The sequence below is a fragment of the Anabrus simplex genome, chromosome 4, assembly GCF_040414725.1.
Source record: "Anabrus simplex isolate iqAnaSimp1 chromosome 4, ASM4041472v1, whole genome shotgun sequence".
NCBI classification, from domain to species: domain Eukaryota; kingdom Metazoa; phylum Arthropoda; class Insecta; order Orthoptera; family Tettigoniidae; genus Anabrus; species Anabrus simplex.
The window spans coordinates 22,367,979-22,389,341 of NC_090268.1; the positions used below are offsets into that span (position 1 = coordinate 22,367,979).

The 21,363-nt window shown below is 42.4% G+C and overlaps 1 pseudogene; it reads left to right on the top strand.

Annotated features, from left to right (window-relative positions):
• The first annotated feature begins 1,067 nt into the window (after positions 1 to 1,067).
• Positions 1,068 to 1,945, top strand: LOC137500451 (craniofacial development protein 2-like; annotated as a pseudogene).
• The last annotated feature ends 19,418 nt before the right edge of the window (positions 1,946 to 21,363 follow it).

Genomic DNA, 21,363 nt, shown 5'->3' on the forward strand with positions numbered 1-21,363 from the left:
TTGAATGAGAGTATTATACGGCAAGTCGGACAAAAACTGCAAGCATGAAATATTTGTTTAAATAAATAAAAAATAAAATTAATGTCGCAAAAAAGCTTTAAAATCAAATTTAAATAAGTAATAGTTTTTTCATGCTGTGAAGTAATTACCTTCTTTCCGTGCTCATAAAAGTACGGAAAATTAAAATTTACCGTAGGCCTACTGTAATTAGTTTCCGCACTCTTTCGTTATAAATCATCTCTGATTGGTTGAACTCCGGTTCGCAGTAATTTAAACACGGATAGTCAGAAGTATTATGAATCATCGAACACGTAACTTAACCGGGTGAATTGTTCCCCGCCTGGATTTAACGCTGAAGATCGTTATCCATCTACACGGAAGATTGTGTCTCTGTATTCCCAGTTCAAGTAATGCGTCGCCATCACCACGCAGACTAATGTGTAGGTTAATCCATTGACGACAGGTAAATATCACATATATCAAATCATAGCATAAAGTTCGTATTACCTTCATTAATCCAACGGCGATGTTTATGACACTAATTTGACGTTTTATTAGCGCATAACTCCAGGTTTCTTTCCTGGGAACCATGTGACCTTGCCGCGGTGGGGAGGCTTGCTTGTCCCAATGAAGCGGGTAGAAGAGCCGCAAGTGCAACCATATCGCATGGGTATTTGTTGAGAGAATAGACTAACAAATCATTAATCGAAAGGGGAGTGGCAGCCTTCCGAATGTTGCAAGGGCGCCAGTCTAATTGATTGACTGATGTGGCCTCCTAATAATACTCTATATGTACTTATTAGCTTAGTTGATACTGATACACGGGTGAAAGCAACGAGAAACTACAACCGTAGCTAACTCTCGAGGACATGCAACTCTCTCTGTATGAATGATGTACTGATGATGGCTTCCTCCCGGGTAAAATATTCCGCAGGTAAAATTGTCCCCCATTCGGATCTCCGGGTGATGGGGCGATCATCAGGACTGACATTCTGCGAGTCGGAACATGGAATGTTAGAAGTTTGAATCGTTGTAGCAGGTTGGAGAATCTGAAAAGGGAGATACATGGACTAAAGTTAGATGTAGTTGGTATAAGTGAAGTACGTTGGCAGAAAGAGCAAGATTTTTGGTCAGGCGACTACAGAATTATCAACATAAAATCAAACGGGAGAAATGCAGGAGTTCGTTTAATATTGAATAAGAAAATAGGGCAGTGGGTAAGCTACTACGAACAGCACAGTGAAAGAATTATTGTTGTCAAGATAGACACGAAACCAATGCCCACCACAGTAGTACAGGTCTATATGCCTACTAGTTCAGCGGATGAGGAGGAAATTGAAAGAATATACGAAGAGATAGAAGATTCAATACAATATGTAAAAGGTGACGAGAATCTAATTGTGATGGGAGACTGGAATGCAGTAATAGGCCAAGGAAGATACGGTAATACAGTAGAAGATTTTGGTTTGGTTCAAACGAACGAATGAGGAAGTCGGCTGTTGAATTCTGCACTGATCATAATTTAGTCCTTGTTAATACTTGGTTCAAGCACCACAAACGACGGCTGTATACGTGGATGAAACCTGGAGACACTGGAAGGTATCAAATAGACTTCATAATGATTAGGAAGATATTCGGAAACCAGCTGTTGGGTTGCAAAACTTTCCAAGGAGCAGACTTGGACTCTGACCACAACTTGTTGGTCTTGAAATGCCATCTGCAATTGAAGAAATTGAAGAAAGGAAGGAATGCAAGGAGATGGGATCTAGACAAGTTGAAAGAAAAGAGTGTGAGGAATTTTTTCAAGAAGCACGTTGCAAAAGGACTATATGAAAAGGCCGAAGAAAACACATCAGAGGAAGAATGGATAATCTTGAAAATTGAGGTCATTAGGGCTGATGAAGAAATGTTAGGAAGGAAGAAAAGATCAACTAAGTATCAGTGAATAACTCATAAGATACTAGACCTGATTGATGAACAAGAATGGTAGAAATGAAGAGGGAAGAAAAGAATACAGGCCATTAAAGAATGAAGTGGATAGAAAGTGCAAGATAGCTACGGAAGACTGGCTGAATGAGAAGTGAGAGGATGTTGAGGATTATATGGTCCTAGGAAAGGTAGATTCTGTACAGGGAAATCGAGGAAACCTGCAGCAGTGTAATCAGTGTGTTCAGAGTTGCACTACCCACGTTCCTGGAACACATACCACTTGCCCTTCGTCATCGGAAGTGGTTCAAACATGATGGCCTCACCTCACTTTGGACTGAGGGTTCTTGAACACCTGGATCAGACATTCCCTGCAAAGTGGTTCTGAAGAGGAGGTCCTATTTTGTGAACCGCTTATTCACCTGATCTCACCACACTTGATTTCTTCTTGTGGAGCCATGTGAACATCCTTATGTATGAGACATCTGCCTGCGACGCTGTTCAAACGACACCGCGGAACGGGTACGACAGAAATTTGTGCGATGGCATGCCTCATTGACGCAGGGGGATGCCAATCCAAGCATTTGTTATAAATGGAGCAGCCTGTGAAACTTGTGCAGGTAAACGAACTTAAATGAGTAGAATTTTACTTAACTTTTGAATCGATCGTTTTCGTAATATGATCCCTTATCCCAAATTGATCCCTTTGCAGTCCTCCGTAAAATCAACACGGATACACTCTGTATAACTTGTCACCTCGATCCCAAATGAAGCTGCCAGCTGAGCTGCGGAGATACAGCTACCCTGATCACTTCAAAAATCTGTCCCGATATCTTAAAAGAAGCTGCGCGCAAGTTTGAAGTGTTCGCCGAGCTATGCTTTGAGAAGCCGGAACTCCCTAGCCACGATCGCGCTTGTATTACGGGAAGTTCCAGCATGGACTCACTAAAAAGTAGTTCAAATGTTGAAACCTGAAGGATTAAAAAGCCCTGAGGGTGAGGGATGCAGATGCATAATACACACACACGGTATCCCCTGCCTGTCATGAAAACGACTAAAAGGGTCCCTGCGGCTCCAAATTGTGTGCGTGGTTCGGCGGGCACAGGGCCTCTGGCTGAGTCCTGGCTTTGCTTCCACTTACTTGTGCCAGGCTCCTCACTTTCATCTATCCTGCCTGACCTCCGTTGGTCATCTCTTGTTTTTGCCGACCACGATGTTATTAGAATATTCGAGGCGTAAGGAGTTTTCATTTTCACGCCCCTTCGTGGCCTTTGCCTTTCTTTGTCCGGTACTTCTGACCGCTGTGGGTAGGGGACGCAGATAAAAAGTTCAGACACGATCCTCTGCGTGTCGTCAGAGGCGACTAGAATGAGCGACTGAGGGATGTTTGAATAAAAACCATGAGACTACTTGTGATTAGTAGCAACAGTGGATGGATCACTATGGGTTTACAGTGCCCGTTATTAGTACCATTATGAGAAACAGCACGGGTCATGGTGTTACCTGTGATCAGTATCACTATACAAGCGACAACATGGGTCTGCGTCGCCTGTGATTAGCACCTGCTATGTGACGAACAACATGGGTCTGCGTCGCCTGTGATTAGCACCTGCTATGTGACGAACATCATGGGTCTGCGTCGCCTGTGATTAGCACCTGCTATGTGACGAACAACATGGGTCTGCGTCGCCTGTGATTAGCACCTGCTATGTGACGAACAACATGGGTCTGCGTCGCCTGTGATTAGCACCTGCTATGTGACGAACATCATGGGTCTGCGTCGCCTGTGATTAGCACCTACTATGTGACGAACATCATGGGTCTGCGTCGCCTGTGATTAGCACCTACTATGTGACGAACAACATGGGTCTGCGTCGCCTGTGATTAGCACCTGCTATGTGACGAACATCATGGGTCTGCGTCGCCTGTGATTAGCACCTACTATGTGACGAACATCATGGGTCTGCGTCGCCTATGATTAGCACCTGCTATGTGACGAACATCATGGGTCTGCGTCGCCTGTGATTAGCACCTGCTATGTGACGAACATCATGGGTCTGCGTCGCCTATGATTAGCACCTGCTATGTGACGAACATCATGGGTCTGCGTCGCCTGTGATTAGCACCTACTATGTGACGAACATCATGGGTCTGCGTCGCCTATGATTAGCACCTGCTATGTGACGAACATCATGGGTCTGCGTCGCCTGTGATTAGCACCTGCTATGTGACGAACATCATGGGTCTGCGTCGCCTATGATTAGCACCTGCTATGTGACGAACATCATGGGTCTGCGTCGCCTGTGATTAGCACCTGCTATGTGACGAACATCATGGGTCTGCGTCGCCTATGATTAGCACCTGCTATGTGACGAACATCATGGGTCTGCGTCGCCTGTGATTAGCACCTACTATGTGACGAACAACATGGGTCTGCGTCGCCTGTGATTAGCACCTACTATGTGACGAACATCATGGGTCTGCGTCGCCTATGATTAGCACCTGCTATGTGACGAACATCATGGGTTTGCGTTGCCTATGAGTGGCGCCATTACCTGTGCGTAGTACATTATCTGTGAATAGTACCACAATGTGTGGAATACCGTGAGTCTACGTTACTTGTGATTAGTTCCGCTACATGAGAAATACCATGATTCAACTTTACTACCAATAAGAACCATTATGAGGAGCCGTTGGCTTCGATTTTGAACCTTCAGACAACAAGCATCATCAATTCAGGATTGTGCTTTGAAAGCACCCCTTTGGTCAGTATATACCATTGTTTTAGGTTAGTTTCTGCGAAGGTCGCCCCTTGACCTAGATATTAGACCCCTTTAAATAACGAGCGTCATCATCATCATAGGGTGAATGATAAAATAAAATAGACAAGTACAGTTTCTGTGTATGTTTACAGGGTATGCGCTGGACACAAAGCACACCTGCAGAAACGCCGGAGTGATCTGTCTGCTGGGATTCGTCATGGTCAGACATGGACCGTGTGGACATTTTGGGACTACAACACTCGTTCCGCATTACGCACTTCTAGAGGAGAATATGTTGTTCGTCTGTAAAAGAACAGACAGAATTCAGAAAGGATATGTACTGATCTTTTTGAGCCTAGCGACGTTAGAGCGAAAGGGATCACTTTATCACCAAGGACTGAGAAACGAACTTAGTAGTCACAGGTCTAAGGACAGAACCCGAGAACAGAGTAACGGACATAAACAAGTAGTACTTCTTGGAGTGGCCGTGTGCAGTCGTGTTTTGAATACGAATTAGGCCTACTATGCCGGATCCGCAGTGCCTGCTTCTTACCCGGAGGCCCCAGGATCTTAACCTGGATCTGAAGGCTGGTTCGAGATCCACTCAGCCTTCATGATTACAATTGAGAAACGATCTAACGGGGAGATGGCAGCTCCGGTCTACGAAGCCAACAGTAACGGCATGAGGATTCGTCGTGCTGTCCACACGACTCCTCATAATCTGCAGGCTTGTGAGCTGAGCAGCGATCGCTTGGTAGACCAAAGTCCTGCGGGGCTGTTGCGCCATGGTTTTTGATAGGCTTACTGTAATTATTGGGAGTGATATTGGTTATGTGCACCGGGACATGAAATAAGGTACTATCCTCCCAGTTTCATGGAGTATGTGTGGAGTACCGCGGTAGTTAACCACACCCTGTAAAGTTACATCATATAAGATGGCGTTGCGTGTTTAAAATCTTTAGATGTTCGCACAGAGCTGACAGTAGATAGGCCTAAGTTGCTCCTCAGTTGGTGAATACGTAAACAGGAGCTCAGTTAGCCTGTATTGTGTCGTCTCTTTGGTTCGTTAAGCAATATTATGTTACACGTGCGACTGTCAACAGCGCCATGCGGTCAGTCAGGTAACCACTCCGGGGTAACAACTCTGTGCATTAACCACTGCCATGGACTACGCGATACGCGTTGACATCTTTGGGATTTGAAAATAATTTTTACAGAAGGCATTGGAAGCTGCTCAGCGGTCCGTAATCCACCGCCTCCTCGATATGAAGCAGCCATCGAATCCACATCGAGCAGGCAGTGCCATGATCACACAGTAAACTGTGATCACATTCGCCATACCCAGAGGACTGCGTCTTCAAGCTCTAACTATGCATTACGCTGAAGTTTATAGTTCATAACGGGGTTGTGCTCGGCTGGAGTGGCGTGTGATTCAAATGGAAATGGAAAGTGAATCGTTACAACTTCGTAAATACGTTCTCAAATAACATAAATCTTGTTCTCATCATACAATATCGTGTAAATTTCAATATTTTTGGGATTACCAGGGCGTTCAGATGCCCGTGTGATCCTTACGATGAGACGCCGCTGGATTTCATATTTTTAGTTCACGTTATTAGAAACATTAGAGACGGTTTGCTGAAAAATAGATGAGATAAGAAAAAATGTTAGTTTTTCCTTCACTTTAGATGTGCCTATTTCTGATAAGTCAGTGTTATGGAAAAATGTATGAAGAACTCTTACCCCTATGGGTGGAGGTGGTACAGTACACACACGGTGATCGGCTGGCCACGTAGCCTCCAAAATATAAGCCTTATAAGGAGTCACTACAATTGATTGAACTCTGATATTAACTGGACCTATCCGCAATATGGCATACTTTTAATGCCTCGGGTTGCTCCGTTTCGTGTCACACAAATTAAGAGTTGATTTTATATGCTTTGAAAACATGGAGAGAAACATCACAACAAGACCTCAGAAGACATTGATTCGATACTCACCACGATACAACAGTTTATAGAGGCTTATGGTGGAAAAATATACTGAATGCCAAAAAGTGTGGAGTGAATCGTTACATTATTTGAGACAAACGGTTAATAAATTCGTTGGTTTTACGTCCAACAAAATATTCTCGCTGGTTTCGGAGACGCCAAGATGCCAGAATATTGTTCTACGGGACTTCCTTTAAGTGCTGGTAAATCTGTCGACACGTTGCTGGCATATTTGAGCATCTTCGCAACCATCCCTCTGAGCCAAGTTGGGCGGAGAAGGTAGCACACTATGCTTTCAGCCAGCGAGCCCGACTTCAGAGAAATGATGGTGATGGTGGTGGTGATGATGAAGATGATTGTTTTTAAAGGGGCCTAACAGTCAGGTCATCAGACACTAATGGTACGAGGTGCAACGAAAAGAAACGATAATTAAAACTTCAAAATATATCCACTGACTAAAACATAAAACGAATGATGAAGAAGAAGACCAAGAATCCAAAACAATAAGTGGATCATTTTCACGATTCCCTTTTTCTGAGATGATAATTGTGATCCAAAATCCAGGTCACCGGCCTTTCATAATAATATTAACCACTGGTAAAGAAGAATCGTTGTGTTCTTCCTATAGTGGTGTTAATCACTGGTAACGTGGACTCACGGTGTGTGATATATAATCGAACCACTCGCAGGCAACACAGACTCATGGTGTTCCTTACATTGTGGGACTAATCACAGGATACGTATACTCTTGGTGCCACTCACCTGGTGTTACTAATCACAGGATACGTATACTCTTGGTGCCGCTCACCTGGTGTTACTAATCACAGGATACGTATACTCTTGGTGCCACTCACCTGGTGTTACTAATCACAGGATACGTATACTCTTGGTGCCACTCACCTGGTGTTACTAATCACAGGATACGTATACTCTTGGTGCCACTCACCTGGTGTTACTAATCACAGGATACGTATACTCTTGGTGCCACTCACCTGGTGTTACTAATCACAGGATACGTATACTCTTGGTGCCACTCACCTGGTGTTACTAATCACAGGATACGTATACTCTTGGTGCCACTCACCTGGTGGTACTAATCACAGGATACGTATACTCTTGGTGCCACTCACCTGGTGTTACTAATCACAGGATACGTATACTCTTGGTGCCACTCACCTGGTGTTACTAATCACAGGATACGTATACTCTTGGTGCCACTCACCTGGTGTTACTAAACACAGGCAATATAGTCCCACGCCGTATCACACATTATGGTACCACCCACAGGCAACACAGGCCCATGGCATCTCACATCATGGTACTTCTCTCAAGCAACGCAGACCCATGGTGTTCCTCCCATAACGGTACTAATCGCGGGCAACAGCTTGACCGGTGGTGTTCTTCACATAGTGGCAAGGTATATTCGTGGTGTTCTTCGTACAGTGATTGAAATGTAATCAAATGTCGTATGGCTTTTAGTGCCGCGATATCCCAGGACGGGTTCGGCTCACCAGGTGCAGGCCTTTCTATTTGTCACCTGTAGGCGACCTGCGCGTAGTGATGAGGATGAAATGTTGATGAATACAACACATACACCCAGCCCCCGTACCGCAGGAATTAACCAATTAAGGTTAAAATCCCCGACCCGGCAGGGAATCGAACCCGGGACCCTCTGAACCGAAGGCCAGTACGCTGACTGTTCAGCCAACGAATTCGTACAGTGATACTACTCATACTCTAATTTCATCATCCTTTTGTTGCCCCGTTTAGTCGCTTCTTAGGACAGGCAGGGAATACCGTGGGTGTGCTCTTCGTCTGCGTCCCCCACCCACCTTTGGGCACTTCAGAGAAATCAATTTCAATTTCAGATACCCACGTCTGGTTCAAATGATCTCCGAAAATTGCACAGGAGAGACAGGAGAGACAAATAACGTAACAGCTACAAATAGACAAATACAGTCACGTGATAGGGTGGCATGGAACGCTGCATCAATCTAGTCTTTGGTGTGATGGGTGGGAGAGAAATCGCACGCTTCTTGAAATTCCTCTGGCTACGTCCGCGAATTACTAGAATTCCTTAATCTGAACTGTAAATTTCACGTATTAATGATAACATCTTCAATGCGGTTACTGGAAGAGAAATGACTCCACCCACACCGAGATAAAACTGAACTTCGTGAGTACAGACCACGTCCTACGAGTCATTTGCTATTACTTCAACACTTCACTTTAATACGAGATTATAAAGTATGGCTTCTTTTGAATTAACCTTTACCCTAAAAGGCAGAGCTGGAGGATGTCATTTGATTAGCTGGCATTTGCAGGAGGTAAAAGTATTGTGATTGGCCTGTTAAAGAGATGTAACAGCGGTATCGGAGATCGCATTAACTCGGGGGTTCTTTGCGTCCCACGACCATGTCCTAATTTGATTGTCCCTACGAGAAGGAAGGAAAGACCGAGAGAACAACGTGCGCTATTGATCGACGAACAATGAGACAGATTGTGACTGCAGCACAATGAACGTTCAACATTGGCCTCCCCTGTGAAGATACAAGAAACTATCACGAGAATCCTAACACCTTCCTGCTTCCTAGTATGCATCTATATTCATCTTTCTTTGGTTGCTGGACTGAGTAGACAGTGGGGTGATGTTCGATTCAGATGATCCTGTATTCAATTCTCGGTTGTACCCACGTCCGGGTATTTCTTCTGGATCGTGGACCATGTGTGTGTTTTCATCTGCTGTAGATGATGATGATTCTTGCTCTTTAATGGCACCTAACACCTAGATCGTCGGTCCTAATGGTATGAAATGAGACGAAATGTAATGAAAATTTAAAATTCCAAAGTTCATTCACTGACCAGGATTCAGAATTTGATGATGAAGAATGAATGGATGAATCCAACTAACCATATTACAATTTAAAATTTAAAATTAATTCCAAAATAAATCCACTAACTAGAATTTAAAAACATGATGAACAAAGATTATGAACTTAAATCAATCAGTCGATCCGACCCGCAATGCCCCAGATTCCAAGAAACTAAATTGCAGCAATATTATATACTTACCAATGGGCTGCTTCCAAAGCGCAATTCTGAATTGATGATGCTTGCTGCCTAAAGGGCTCCAAAATCCAGGTCAACGGCCCTTCATAATGGTACTTATTGCCAGGAAAGTAAACACATGGTATTTCTCATATACTGGTACTAATCAAAAGTAACGAAAACTCACAGTGTTTCACACATTGTGGTACTACTCACAGGTACTGTACTTCGCACAGGTAACGTATGGCGTTTCTCACACAATGGCGCCACTCATAGGCAACGCAAACCCGTGATATTCCTCATATAGTGGCACTAATCACAGGCAACGCAGACCCATGGCGTTGCTCATATAGTCGTACAAACCACAGGCAACGCCCAGACCCGTGGTGTTCCTCGAAACGCAGACCCATAATCTCCTAAACCAGATGCTGCAACTTCCCAGTGAGGATAACCTCTTATTTTCTCCTTGGGGTGTTCCAATCGAACTTGGACAGAGGGGAGCCTCCGGAAAAGTCGCCCATATTATACACGGGTACTGTAAACACACAGTGATCCACCCACATACCCGTGGTATTCCTCACATAGTGGTAATAATCGCTACAAAAGTCAAATCATAGGGTTCCTCTCTTGATGGTACTAATCACAGGTAAACTCATGGTTCAAAATTCAGCATCCCTTGGTCACCCGTTTCAGTCGTCTCTTACGGCAGGCAAGAAATACCGTTGGTGTATTCTTCGTCTGCGTCCTCCAACCACAGGGGTTATGTGGAGCGACCAAATATTATCATCTCTAAGTCTTTATGACTACAGTGCCCATCAGCGTTCAACAGCGCCGCGTTCCCTTCACTTGGATTTACTATTTCAAAGAAAGCTCTCATCCGCTTAAGGAATCCATCTTTCATGATCCAGCCCTTGGTTTCGCATCAAACAAGCTCCCTTGATGAGCATCTTTGGTTAGTTCATTCTCCATAAGGGGGTACGGAATGCCCTATGCTGCCAATGATAAAATCGGCTGTTTATATTGTACTTTTTCTCTGAAACCACTGAAGGTAGACACTTCAAATTTTTGTAGCTTATAGTTGAATATCTTGGTATTCTACTGAAATGAACATAATTTTTATAAGGACATAATTAAGAAAGATATTATTTTTATTTTGAAACTAGATATATTTCGTATTTTTAGAATGTATTTTTGCTAATAAAATTTGTAATACACAGACAAATTAAAAACTGTTGTTTCAGTAGTTGAAAGAGGTATTTATCAGTATGGACTACAAATTTTAAGTTCATATATTCAAAACTGGCTGAGAAAATGCACCTTATGCATTAAAAAAAATAAACTTACGGGAAACGGGCTTCAAAGTTAACACATCCATGCAAGCCAGGTCCATAGCTCGGATTATCTGGATCTTCTTTAAATTCCTCTGGTAGTCTCTTCTTAGCACCTCTTCTGTCTTTTATGGCTTGAAGGGCTGTTTTTAATGGCATTTTCAGCAGGCCTTAGTCTTAGCAGGTCACTACGCAAGATTGCATCAACAGTTCGACACACAACATTCAACCCTAACTTGCATAACTTTGCACTAGGAGTTGGAAGTTGGAAGGAAGCGGCCGTGGCTTTAATTAAGGTACAGCCCCAGCATTTGCCTGGTGTGAAAATGGGAAACCACGGAAAACCATCTTCAGGGCTGCCGATAGTGGGATTTGAACCTACTATCTCCCGGATGCAAGCTCACAGCCGCGCGCCTCTACGCGCACGGCCAACTCGCCCGGTGAAAATTGGTTTGATCTCATCCATAATGGCTGGTGCCAAACTATGAAGATGGTTATATTTCTCCCCTGTTACTTTGCTCCTGTTATGTTTGCACCAGCTGTTTGCCCCTGAAGGACACAAGCCATGTACAGGATTTTCATTACTGGAATAAATGTGGAAATATCTAGGTATGATGCCAAAACAGCTTTCCTCATTGCTTCCACATTATCAGTAGGCTATTTCGCCTGATTGCCAGACCATAGTAATTCTGGAGAGTATCAATAACTGAATCAATCAATCTGTTCTTACCCTCTATTTTCTATCATCACCACATTTATTTCCCTTCATGCTTGATTTTAGTCGCCTCAATCTTGTCCCTATATGTTTCTGAACGTGACCAACACATTCCGATTTGGTTATATTTACATCATTTCCATAGGGTTTAGAATCCTGAACCACTTTGAAAGCCTTAGATTCACTATCCTCTAAGTAATATAAATACCTAGCATTGTACCACTGAATAGAACGTTGGTCAAGTGACTTGCAAGAGACCGTCATGTCTACTCACAACAGAAATCTAGCGTGCATCATCATATAAATTATTTTAAAAAGCACACTTGTAGTTATCATATCATCATAATTCATACACCATTTTAAAGAGGACATTTGACATATTAAGAAATAACAATGTCCGCCTCTGTGGTGTAGTGGTTAGCGTGATTAGCTGCCACCCCCGGAGGTCCGGGTTCGATTCCCGGCTCTGCCACGAAATTTGAAAAGTGGTACGATGGCTGGAACGGGGTCCACTCAGCCTCGGGAGGTCAATTGAGTAGAGGTGGGTTCGATTCCCACCTCAGCCATCCTGGAAGTGGTTTTCCGTGGCTTCCCGCTTCTCCTCCAGGCAAATGCCGGGATGGTACCAAACTTAAGGCCACGGCCGCTTCCTCCCCCCTTCCTTGCCTGTCCCATCCTATCTTCCCATCCCTCCACAAGGCCCCTGTTCAGCATAGCAGGTGAGGCCGCCTGGGCGAGGTACTGGTCATTCTCCCCAGTTGTATCCCCGACCCAATGTCTGAAGCTCCAGGACACTGCCCTGAGGCGGTAGAGGTGGGATCCCTCGCTGAGTCCGAGGGAACAACCGAACCTGGAGGGTAACCAGATTAAGAAGAAGAAGAAGAAAAAATAACAATAATATAAAAATGACAAATTTTTGGCAAAATACCCATTCCGTATCCCCTTAGCGTGGAAAAATAAAGGAGACACAAACTGGTCCCCGAAATATTACTGCACAACAAAACGGTAACGTTTTTCACCCGTTCACCAGAAGTCAACTTTCCTACTTGTTTTGTGTCCATCACTGAAATTACCTTCAACTGACTCTCATGCACTACAGATGCATCGATTTCTTCTTCTTCCTTTTCCCTTGCGTTTAGTCCCGCAGCGGTGCAGGGCCCGCTATTAAATATGCCATCCTCCACTTCCTGTTATCAAGGGCGTCAGCTTCAGTGATGCCTACAAGACACGTGTCCTCCTTGATGGGACGATATTGGGATCGGGAACCTCCACGATCAAATTTGATGGCTGTATGTATCATCGAGTCCGCGGGACTCCAGATCATCTAAGTTTTGCTTCTCACATCTTCTCTGGGATAGGTGCCACTCCCAATCGCCTTCGGGCATCTTCATTCTGACATGGACCAGTCTTGTAAGACTCAGTGACCAACGTAACATTTTCATCTCCATACCATGTTGAACCTGCTCATGTTTCTTAGTTCTAGACCAGCATTCCGACTCATAGAGTGCAGCCGGCTGGACCATGGATTTGTATTTTCCTTTCAGGCGGGTGGGAATTTTCTTGTCGCTTAGCACACCATTGACCTGACGCACTTCAGCCATATAGCATTTATTCGTGTCCGGGTGTCTGGAAATGTCTCTCCGTCTGAGGTGATGAGTGATCCAAGGTATTTAAATTGGTTGGCTTTAAGTAGGTCTTGCCTGTCGATGCGAATACTACCACCAGTCTGCCAGCCATATTGCACATAATCGGTTCCAGCCATATTACGCTAAACGGTCTTGCCAAATTAGCAGGAGATTTTACAGATTCCTTCGGGACTTATCCGCAACGGACACATCATCAGCATATAAGATGGTCCACGAGTATGGCGTCTGGATGTCAGCTGTTACTGTATCCATACACAGGATAAATAAGAGATGTCAGGGCTGAACCTTGATGAACCCCAACACTGATACGAAATGAGGGTGAGATCCCTACCGGTCAGCGAACCACACAGGTGACTTTTTCATAGAAAAGTTGGGTTCATCGGACATAGGCTTCTGGAACATTACATGATCGCAGCCCAATTCCTGGGGCTTAATAATACTGGGATACCCTCTCTCAAGGGGTCATAAATATGGAAGGCCCTAGTTCAGGGTAATGAGTAAAGACCTCAATGGCATCTGCAGTGGAAAAGGAAATCTTTGGTACAGTGTAGATTGCGGAAGTGGCAACTTCAGGTAACATAACAACCAATAATCTCAGCGACTGAGGTCCGGGGACTGAGGAGGCCATGGATGACATGCCGCGATTGCAGGTGCATATGACGCCCTATCTCACGACAGCTCTCTTTTTATACCATACACGGGTCTCAAGCGGCATCACTGATGTGTTGTTGTCCAGCGCCATCTGTTGGACGGTTTGTGTTCTTCAGTTTGGAGTCAATAAAACCCCATGTCATGCCAATCATGATTGGCAATTGTTACCCTCTACGCCCAATATTCCGTGAAGTATTGCTCGTCAAATGTATATGTAAAATATCCATGTTTGCGGTTCTTTGCTAATACTTTGATGGTGGATTTATCTACTGAGGTGCATCAAAATGACGAAAAACGAGATATTGCAATTAATTATCTGTTCATAACGTGTGCCAATTTGAGAAGCTTAGTCTGGAGTCCAGTAACCGAATTAGTGGGAACTAGTATTCTTGCACATAAAGGACGGCGCTGGCTGATGATTGTAATGATACAATATGTTATATCCTTACAAACAGCGGAGCGAAGGCAAGACACACCTCAGGAAGCGTCAGGTGGGAAAGTGTGCGTGCTTGAAATTCTGGAGTAAAAGAGACAACCGACTCAGCTCTGAATTCCCTTGGGGCACCAATTTCCAACTCGTTAGCTTTCAGCTCCTGGGGGTGTAATCCACTTTATTTAACTAGGTCTTACTATGCTGAGACTACAAATACCTTCTCATTAATTTCCTCTTACGACACTAATAGCATACGGTGGGTGTATTCAATGTCTAGGCTTAGAACTAATATGGGGAGAAGAAGTGAAGGACATATTACCTTAACAACTCCAGAAAAAGGAAGTTATTAGTTCAGATAAGAAGGATGTAATTATTGTAAGGTAGCAGAAAGGAAAGATAATTTTAAATCAATTTTAACTTTTAATTACAGGAGTCGACATTCATAATTCAGAGACTATAGCAGGTGCCTGTCAGAATGGCTCGAACTCAGTTCCTGTATAACTTCATTATATAGCCTACTGTCATTCATTTCTGTGTTTAATCCACAGATCTCTATGGATTAACTATGAACCTCCACATTCCTCTATTTGCAACTACACTTGTGCCTTTGTTTACTTCAACACCTCTTACCTTTGAAACATTAAAAACTCACTCTAACCGCCATCACATTAATCTCCCCTTACCGTCCATGGCCAAAACCCCTGTGGGTGAGGAAGGTATCCCCTGCTTGTCGTAAGAAGCGACTAAAAAGGGTCCCAGGGGATCTCAACTTCGGAGTTTGGGTTGGCGATCATGGGCCCTTAGCTGAGTCCTGGTATAGCTTCCACTTACTTGTGCCTGGCTCCTCACTTTCATTTATCCTATCTGACCTCTCTTGGTCAAGTGTTGCTCTTTTCCGACCCCGACGGTATTAGTTTTGCGAGGCCTAGGTGGTCCTTTTCTTCCTTTGGCCGATACCTTCATTTTTTGAAGTGTCAGGTCCCTTCCATTTTTCCTCTCTTCTTCTTCTTCTTCTTCTTTCTCTACCGCTTTTCCCACACTTGTGGGGTAGCGGGTGCCAACTGTGTCGCACATGTGGATTTGGCCTTGTTTTACTGCCGGATGCCCTTTCTGACACCAACCCTGTATGGAGGGATGTAATCACTATTGCGTGTTTCTGTAGTGGTTGGTAATAGAGTGCGTTGTGTGGTTATGAAGAGAAAAGTGTGTGGCCAAACACAAATACCTAGTCCCCGGGCCAGAAGAATTAATCAGAGGCGATGAAAATCCCCGACCCGACCGGGAATCGAATCCGGGACCCTCTGAACCTAAAACCTCAACGCTGACCATTCCGTCAATGAGTCGGACCCATCTTTCCTCTCTGATTAGTGTTAAACAAAGGACGGTTGCTAGTTGTACTTCCTCGTAAAACAATAATCACCACCACGTGCCAAGTCCATTATTATCTTAAGTACCCTATCCTGCTCCATTCACCACACATGATCACACCACCCTCAGTCCAGATCACACACACACACAGCTTCATCCATCGGGTTTCTGCCTAACTTGTTGTTTTTCTCCTCAAGGGAGTACCCACCTACCACTCTTTGCACATGCTAGTGCCAAATATTATTTTCGCACTTTCATGTTCAATACTTCAAAATTATGAACAAGAGTCCAAACAGTTTACATTCCCGTACAAATAAATCGCTCTGTACACAGACAAACGCGAAGATAATTTCATACGAGAGTTCATTTCTTTATTACAGGATCAGCGTACTCACTGCATTTGAATGGGTGCTCGCAAAAACGGGCTAATAGACATTTACGGAGGAGGCCGTAAAGATGCCATTTCTGTATATGCAGGTTAGCAAACCTTATCCCCATGAATACTAGAGGCTGTGGGTGTTTCTTGTGTTTTTGTGCCAGATGAATGGAAGTATTTTGTAAAAAGAGCTAGAGTAAGAAAGCCATTTCAAGTAGTAAAAATGACAAGTGATAAGTTTGTGAGCACTCAACCTTTGCTAGAAAAGTTAACCAAGAGAATAGTATCTGTAAATAAGCAAAGAGTACTAGTTAGTAAAGTTCCAGGCATACTATTTATGAAAGATGTATCATTTAAGTATTTTTAAAATATTTATATAGTATTGTTGAGGAATATGATTGTGTTGACCTTCACAAAAGGAACAGTAATAGTGGTCGGCCATCACTTGCTAGTGTTCAGCTGTCACCAAAGTACAGTGTTACAAGGCCAATAAAGCCAGCAAACCTAAGGACTTGCTTGAGCTACTTGAATATGTCCCTGCAATATATCACCAGTATTACAGAGAATTGACAGCTGGCAATGGCCAAGAGGTAACTGAGGAATCATTTTTCAATTCATTAGAATATGACCCATACGACTGATGATTGTCCCATGAGGGAAAGTTATGTCATATTTCAAAATAAGTCTGAAGCACCTTTATGTCTCAAAAAACCATGGCACTTATGCCCTTGGAAGGGCTCTGGCCTGCCCAGCGACCGCTACTCAGCCCGAAGGCCTGCAGATTACGAGGGGTCGTGTGGTCAGCACGACGCATCCTCTCGGCCGTTATTCTGGGTTTTCGAGACTGGGGCTCCCATCTCACCGTCAGATAGTTCCTAAATTCCAATCACATAGGCTGAGTGGACCTTGAATCAGCCCTCAGTTCGAGAGAAAAATCCCTGACCTGGCCGGAAATCTAACCCGGGGCCTTCGGGTGAGAGGCAGGCACGCTACCCCTACACCACGGGGGCCGGCATCTTTATGTCTAGTTTGCTGTGTAAAACACCTTTTTTGTATTGTATGATCATAAAATAAAGTTTGGTTACGAATCTAAGGTAAACTATTAACTATAGCTAGGTCAACGCAGAAGTCAATTTTCTTCCATTTTTTATATTCCTGTTTTTCCAAGCACTTCTCATTTTTAACACAGTTCCAATATATGGTATTGATAATTTAAAGGTACTAAATCAAGATAAAATAATGAAACAAATATTATTTTTATGGTATAATTTTTGTTTTTTGACATTTGCAAAAGTTGATTTATCTCCGTTCTGACAAAATGTTGGTTAGCCCGTTTTTGCGAGCACCCATTCATTTGCTTTGTAACTATTTGATTCCATTTTACTTACTGTACTACCTTCCCGGAATAACCCATATCCCAAATACTTGAAATTATCTTCCAATTCTGATTTTGTACTTATTATGTTAGTAGTTTTTCCTCTTTAGTTTCTCCCCAGCTCGGAGCATTTTAGTCTCAGCAATGTTCATGTTTATTCTATACTCAAGCAATACTTCTCAAGCTCCGAAATATTAGATTGCTGACTTTCACCACAGTAGTTCACAGGTAGTTTGACGATGCCTTCCTCACTGCTGTTATAGGAAGTATTAGAGCAGCACCACTGAGTCTGTGAGGAACACCTTTCATAATTCTCAGACGCAGTAGGCGTGTTCCGAATGTCATAACTCAGTATCACTCATACCCCAGAAGTTCCCATGCTGTCACAGCCATGGTTGGGACTGGGAATTCGGTTGATCTGGTCTGTGCCAACAGCCAGCCCTTAGATTATATTATTATTATTATTATTATTATTATTATTATTATTATTATTATTATTATTATTATGATTATTACTTGTATTTGATTCGTTATGCCCAACTAAGGAGCGCACGTGAACTTATTTAGCACAACGTTTCCCCTTGTTTTCCCTGTTTTCATCGTTTCGCTGAGTTTCTTTATGCGTCCTTCCGTCCATCCTATAGCTTGCCTTTTAGGTTGATCAGCAAATTTGTGTTTGTTTATGAGATTTCTGAATTTTTTCCTGTCTTAGAAGATTTCTTCATTTATACCAATTTACTGAAGATCTTTTTTTTTATTTCTGTAAGCCAGTTGCAAGTTTTTTTGACATACTGCGAGATTTACTATCTCTTTGTTAGCCTATTGTTATCCATCGTGATCAGGTGACCATAAAATTTTAATCTTTCTCTAATTGTGTCTGTGATTTTTTATGTTACTTGATATATTTCCTCTGATTTCCTTTTCATCCAAATACCATTTTCGCATTCAGATCCTACAATGTTTTCCTGAGAATTTTCCTTTATTGTTTTTCGATGTTTCTTTATTAGTGATCTGCCACCAATTATCAGAGTTTCTGATGCATAAAAGGCTTCTGGTTTGACACCTGTGTTGTAGTGTCGTAATTTTGCATTTTTGGGATAAAGAGTTTTGTTGTATCTTATTATTCTATCGAATAACCCATTTCTAGGGTACGATGAATCAACGTTGGTTACTTTTCATTGTGTTCGATTTCCTTTACTTCCAAATTTCCTTCATCCTTCGAGAGTGTCATTCCTTCTCTTCTTGAGTCCACATTCTTTTAGTTGTTGGTCTCTTCCGCTCCTGAAATGCTGCCTTTTGAACTGCTTCTCTAAGAACTGTTCTGATTTTGATTGTATCTGTTTTAATTCCAGTATTTTTCATGTCTTCCTCTATTTCAATGGACCATGTGGGTTTAGATTTGTAACTATTCAGAAGGTTTAAGATCCGCTTGGTTAGTCTGTTGTCATCCATTCTGTAAACGTGTCCAAAAATTGTAGTCTTCTTTTCCTTATTAAGTCCGTTAGATTTTAAATTTTTCAAATATAGCTTTCTCTTTGGTCTTAACCTGTATTCTGTATTATTATTTCGTTTAGCTCCCAGTATTTTTCTCAAAATTCTTCTTTCAGCCTTCTCTAGTTTCGAGATCTCCAGTTCTTGTTAGTTTAAGTGTTTCTGTCGCACGTCTGACTACTGTTTGGTAGTGTCTCAATTTTATGTTCCAGGGTAAGGATTTTTTGTTATATACATTTTTTGTCATGTGAAACGTCCATTCCATTTTGTGCACTCTAGTTTCTAAAGCTGTTTTTTTTCTTTTGTGTCATTCCTAATCCACTCTACTAAGTATTTAAGGCAATTTGCTTTACATATTATTGTGTTGTCATGAACTGTTATATTTTTCGGGGCCTCGCTGATGTTTGTCATGAACTTTGTTTTATCAAATGATATTTGTAGTATTATTTTAGCTGCTTTTTTTGTAATTATCTGATTTGTTCTTGAGTTTTTTCCAGTGAGTCAGTAATTAACGCCATGTCATCTGCAAAAGCTAGACAATCTACAGTGATTTTGTTTGCATTTCTTCCTAGTTGAATACCTTTAGTATTGATGCCTTTCCTCGATTCTCGAAGTATCTTCTCTAATGCGCAGCTGAAAATTAGAGGTGACAAACCATCTCCCTGTCTTACACCTGACTTTATTTCAAAAGGTTTTGAGACTTGGCCCCTAAATTTTACATTGGATGTTTTGTTTGTTAACGTTGCTTTAATTATTTCAGTTGCTTTATTATCGAGTCCTAATGCCTTTATAATGTCAATTAGTGCATTTCTGTCAATTGAATCGTAGGCTTTCTTAAAATCCACAAAAGTCTCTATATTTCCATTTGCTGATTTTCCTCATTTCTATTATGCCCTTTAAGTTTAATATCTGTTCGGCACATGACCTTCCCTTGCAAAATCCTGCTTGATACTCTCCTAGTTGTGGTCGAGTATTTTTTCTGCTCTTTTAAAAAGCGCCTTGGACAGGATCTTGTAGGTTACTAGCAGAGGGGAGATTCCCTATAGTTGCTAGGGTCTGTTTTCTTCCCTTATGTAGTGGATGTATTAGTGCAGATGTCCATTCTGATTGTGAACGGTTTGTTTCCCAAATTTCTTTGATGATTTCTGTTGAACACAGAATCATATTGTGATTAGAGTATTTCCACAATTCAGCAATGATATTGTCTTCTCCAGATGCTTTGTTCTTTTTAAGTTCTTTTATGATTTCTTTTATTTCTTCTGTTGTTGGTGGCGTTGAGTCCGGTGGTATTGGGATCGTGTTATCAAAATTAAATTTCCCTTTTGGTGCATCGCAGTTATATAGTTCTTCAAAGTATTCTGCACGTATTCTGCAATTATCAGCGTTATTGAATGCCGTTCTCTGAGTTTTTGGGTCTGTGAAAAGTAAACTTGGTGGAATGTTTTCCTTTAAGCTAGTTTTGAAGGTTGTGTAATGTTCCTTGTGTTGTTCTGGAAAACAGAAGTATAAGAGAAATACAGTAAAAATTATAGTTAATTATATTTAATTATAGTTAATGCCAGAAAACACCTTACGGTATGAAATAATGGGCTACAGTCCGCCTGTAATGTTCAAATAATAACAGCCCCGCTTAGTGCTATTGGAGGACGATTGTAACTTCCAATGATATTCCGCAGAATGGCAGCTTGACGTCTGTCTCGCTTTCTACTCAAGTAATAACCACGAGTTTACAGGAATGATGACGAAAATGGCATTATTTACTCCCCTGCTGGCGACCAGCCATAGATGTCTGTCAGTCACTCAGTGCAGAGCATGAAAGCCGCAGAAAATAGTAATTTTCTCCCTTATTTGAAGAGTAAGCGAAATTATGTACATAAAAAGGTTGTTAAAATGAGGGGGCGTTGCACATATAGACCACGGATATTAGAGAAAATCAAAATTACGAAAGAACACGGAAGAGAACTGTTGTTGTTTCCCTACAAACACCCAGGCTATGGAGTGATTTTTAAATCATATGCATATCTAAACCTCCCCCTGGATGAGTATACTCTAAATGTGAAGTTTGTACGAAATCTATCCAGCCGTTTCGCCGTGATGGTGGAACAATCAAACAGGCACGGTCTTGAGTTGACCTACAACGGAAAAGTATCTGAACAACTGTCAAAACAAACGAAATTATAGACAACGGACCCTTCGTTGATGAGTTTGTCTGTTGCTGCTCGCCGTCCACCCCTTCTACAAACCATTATTATT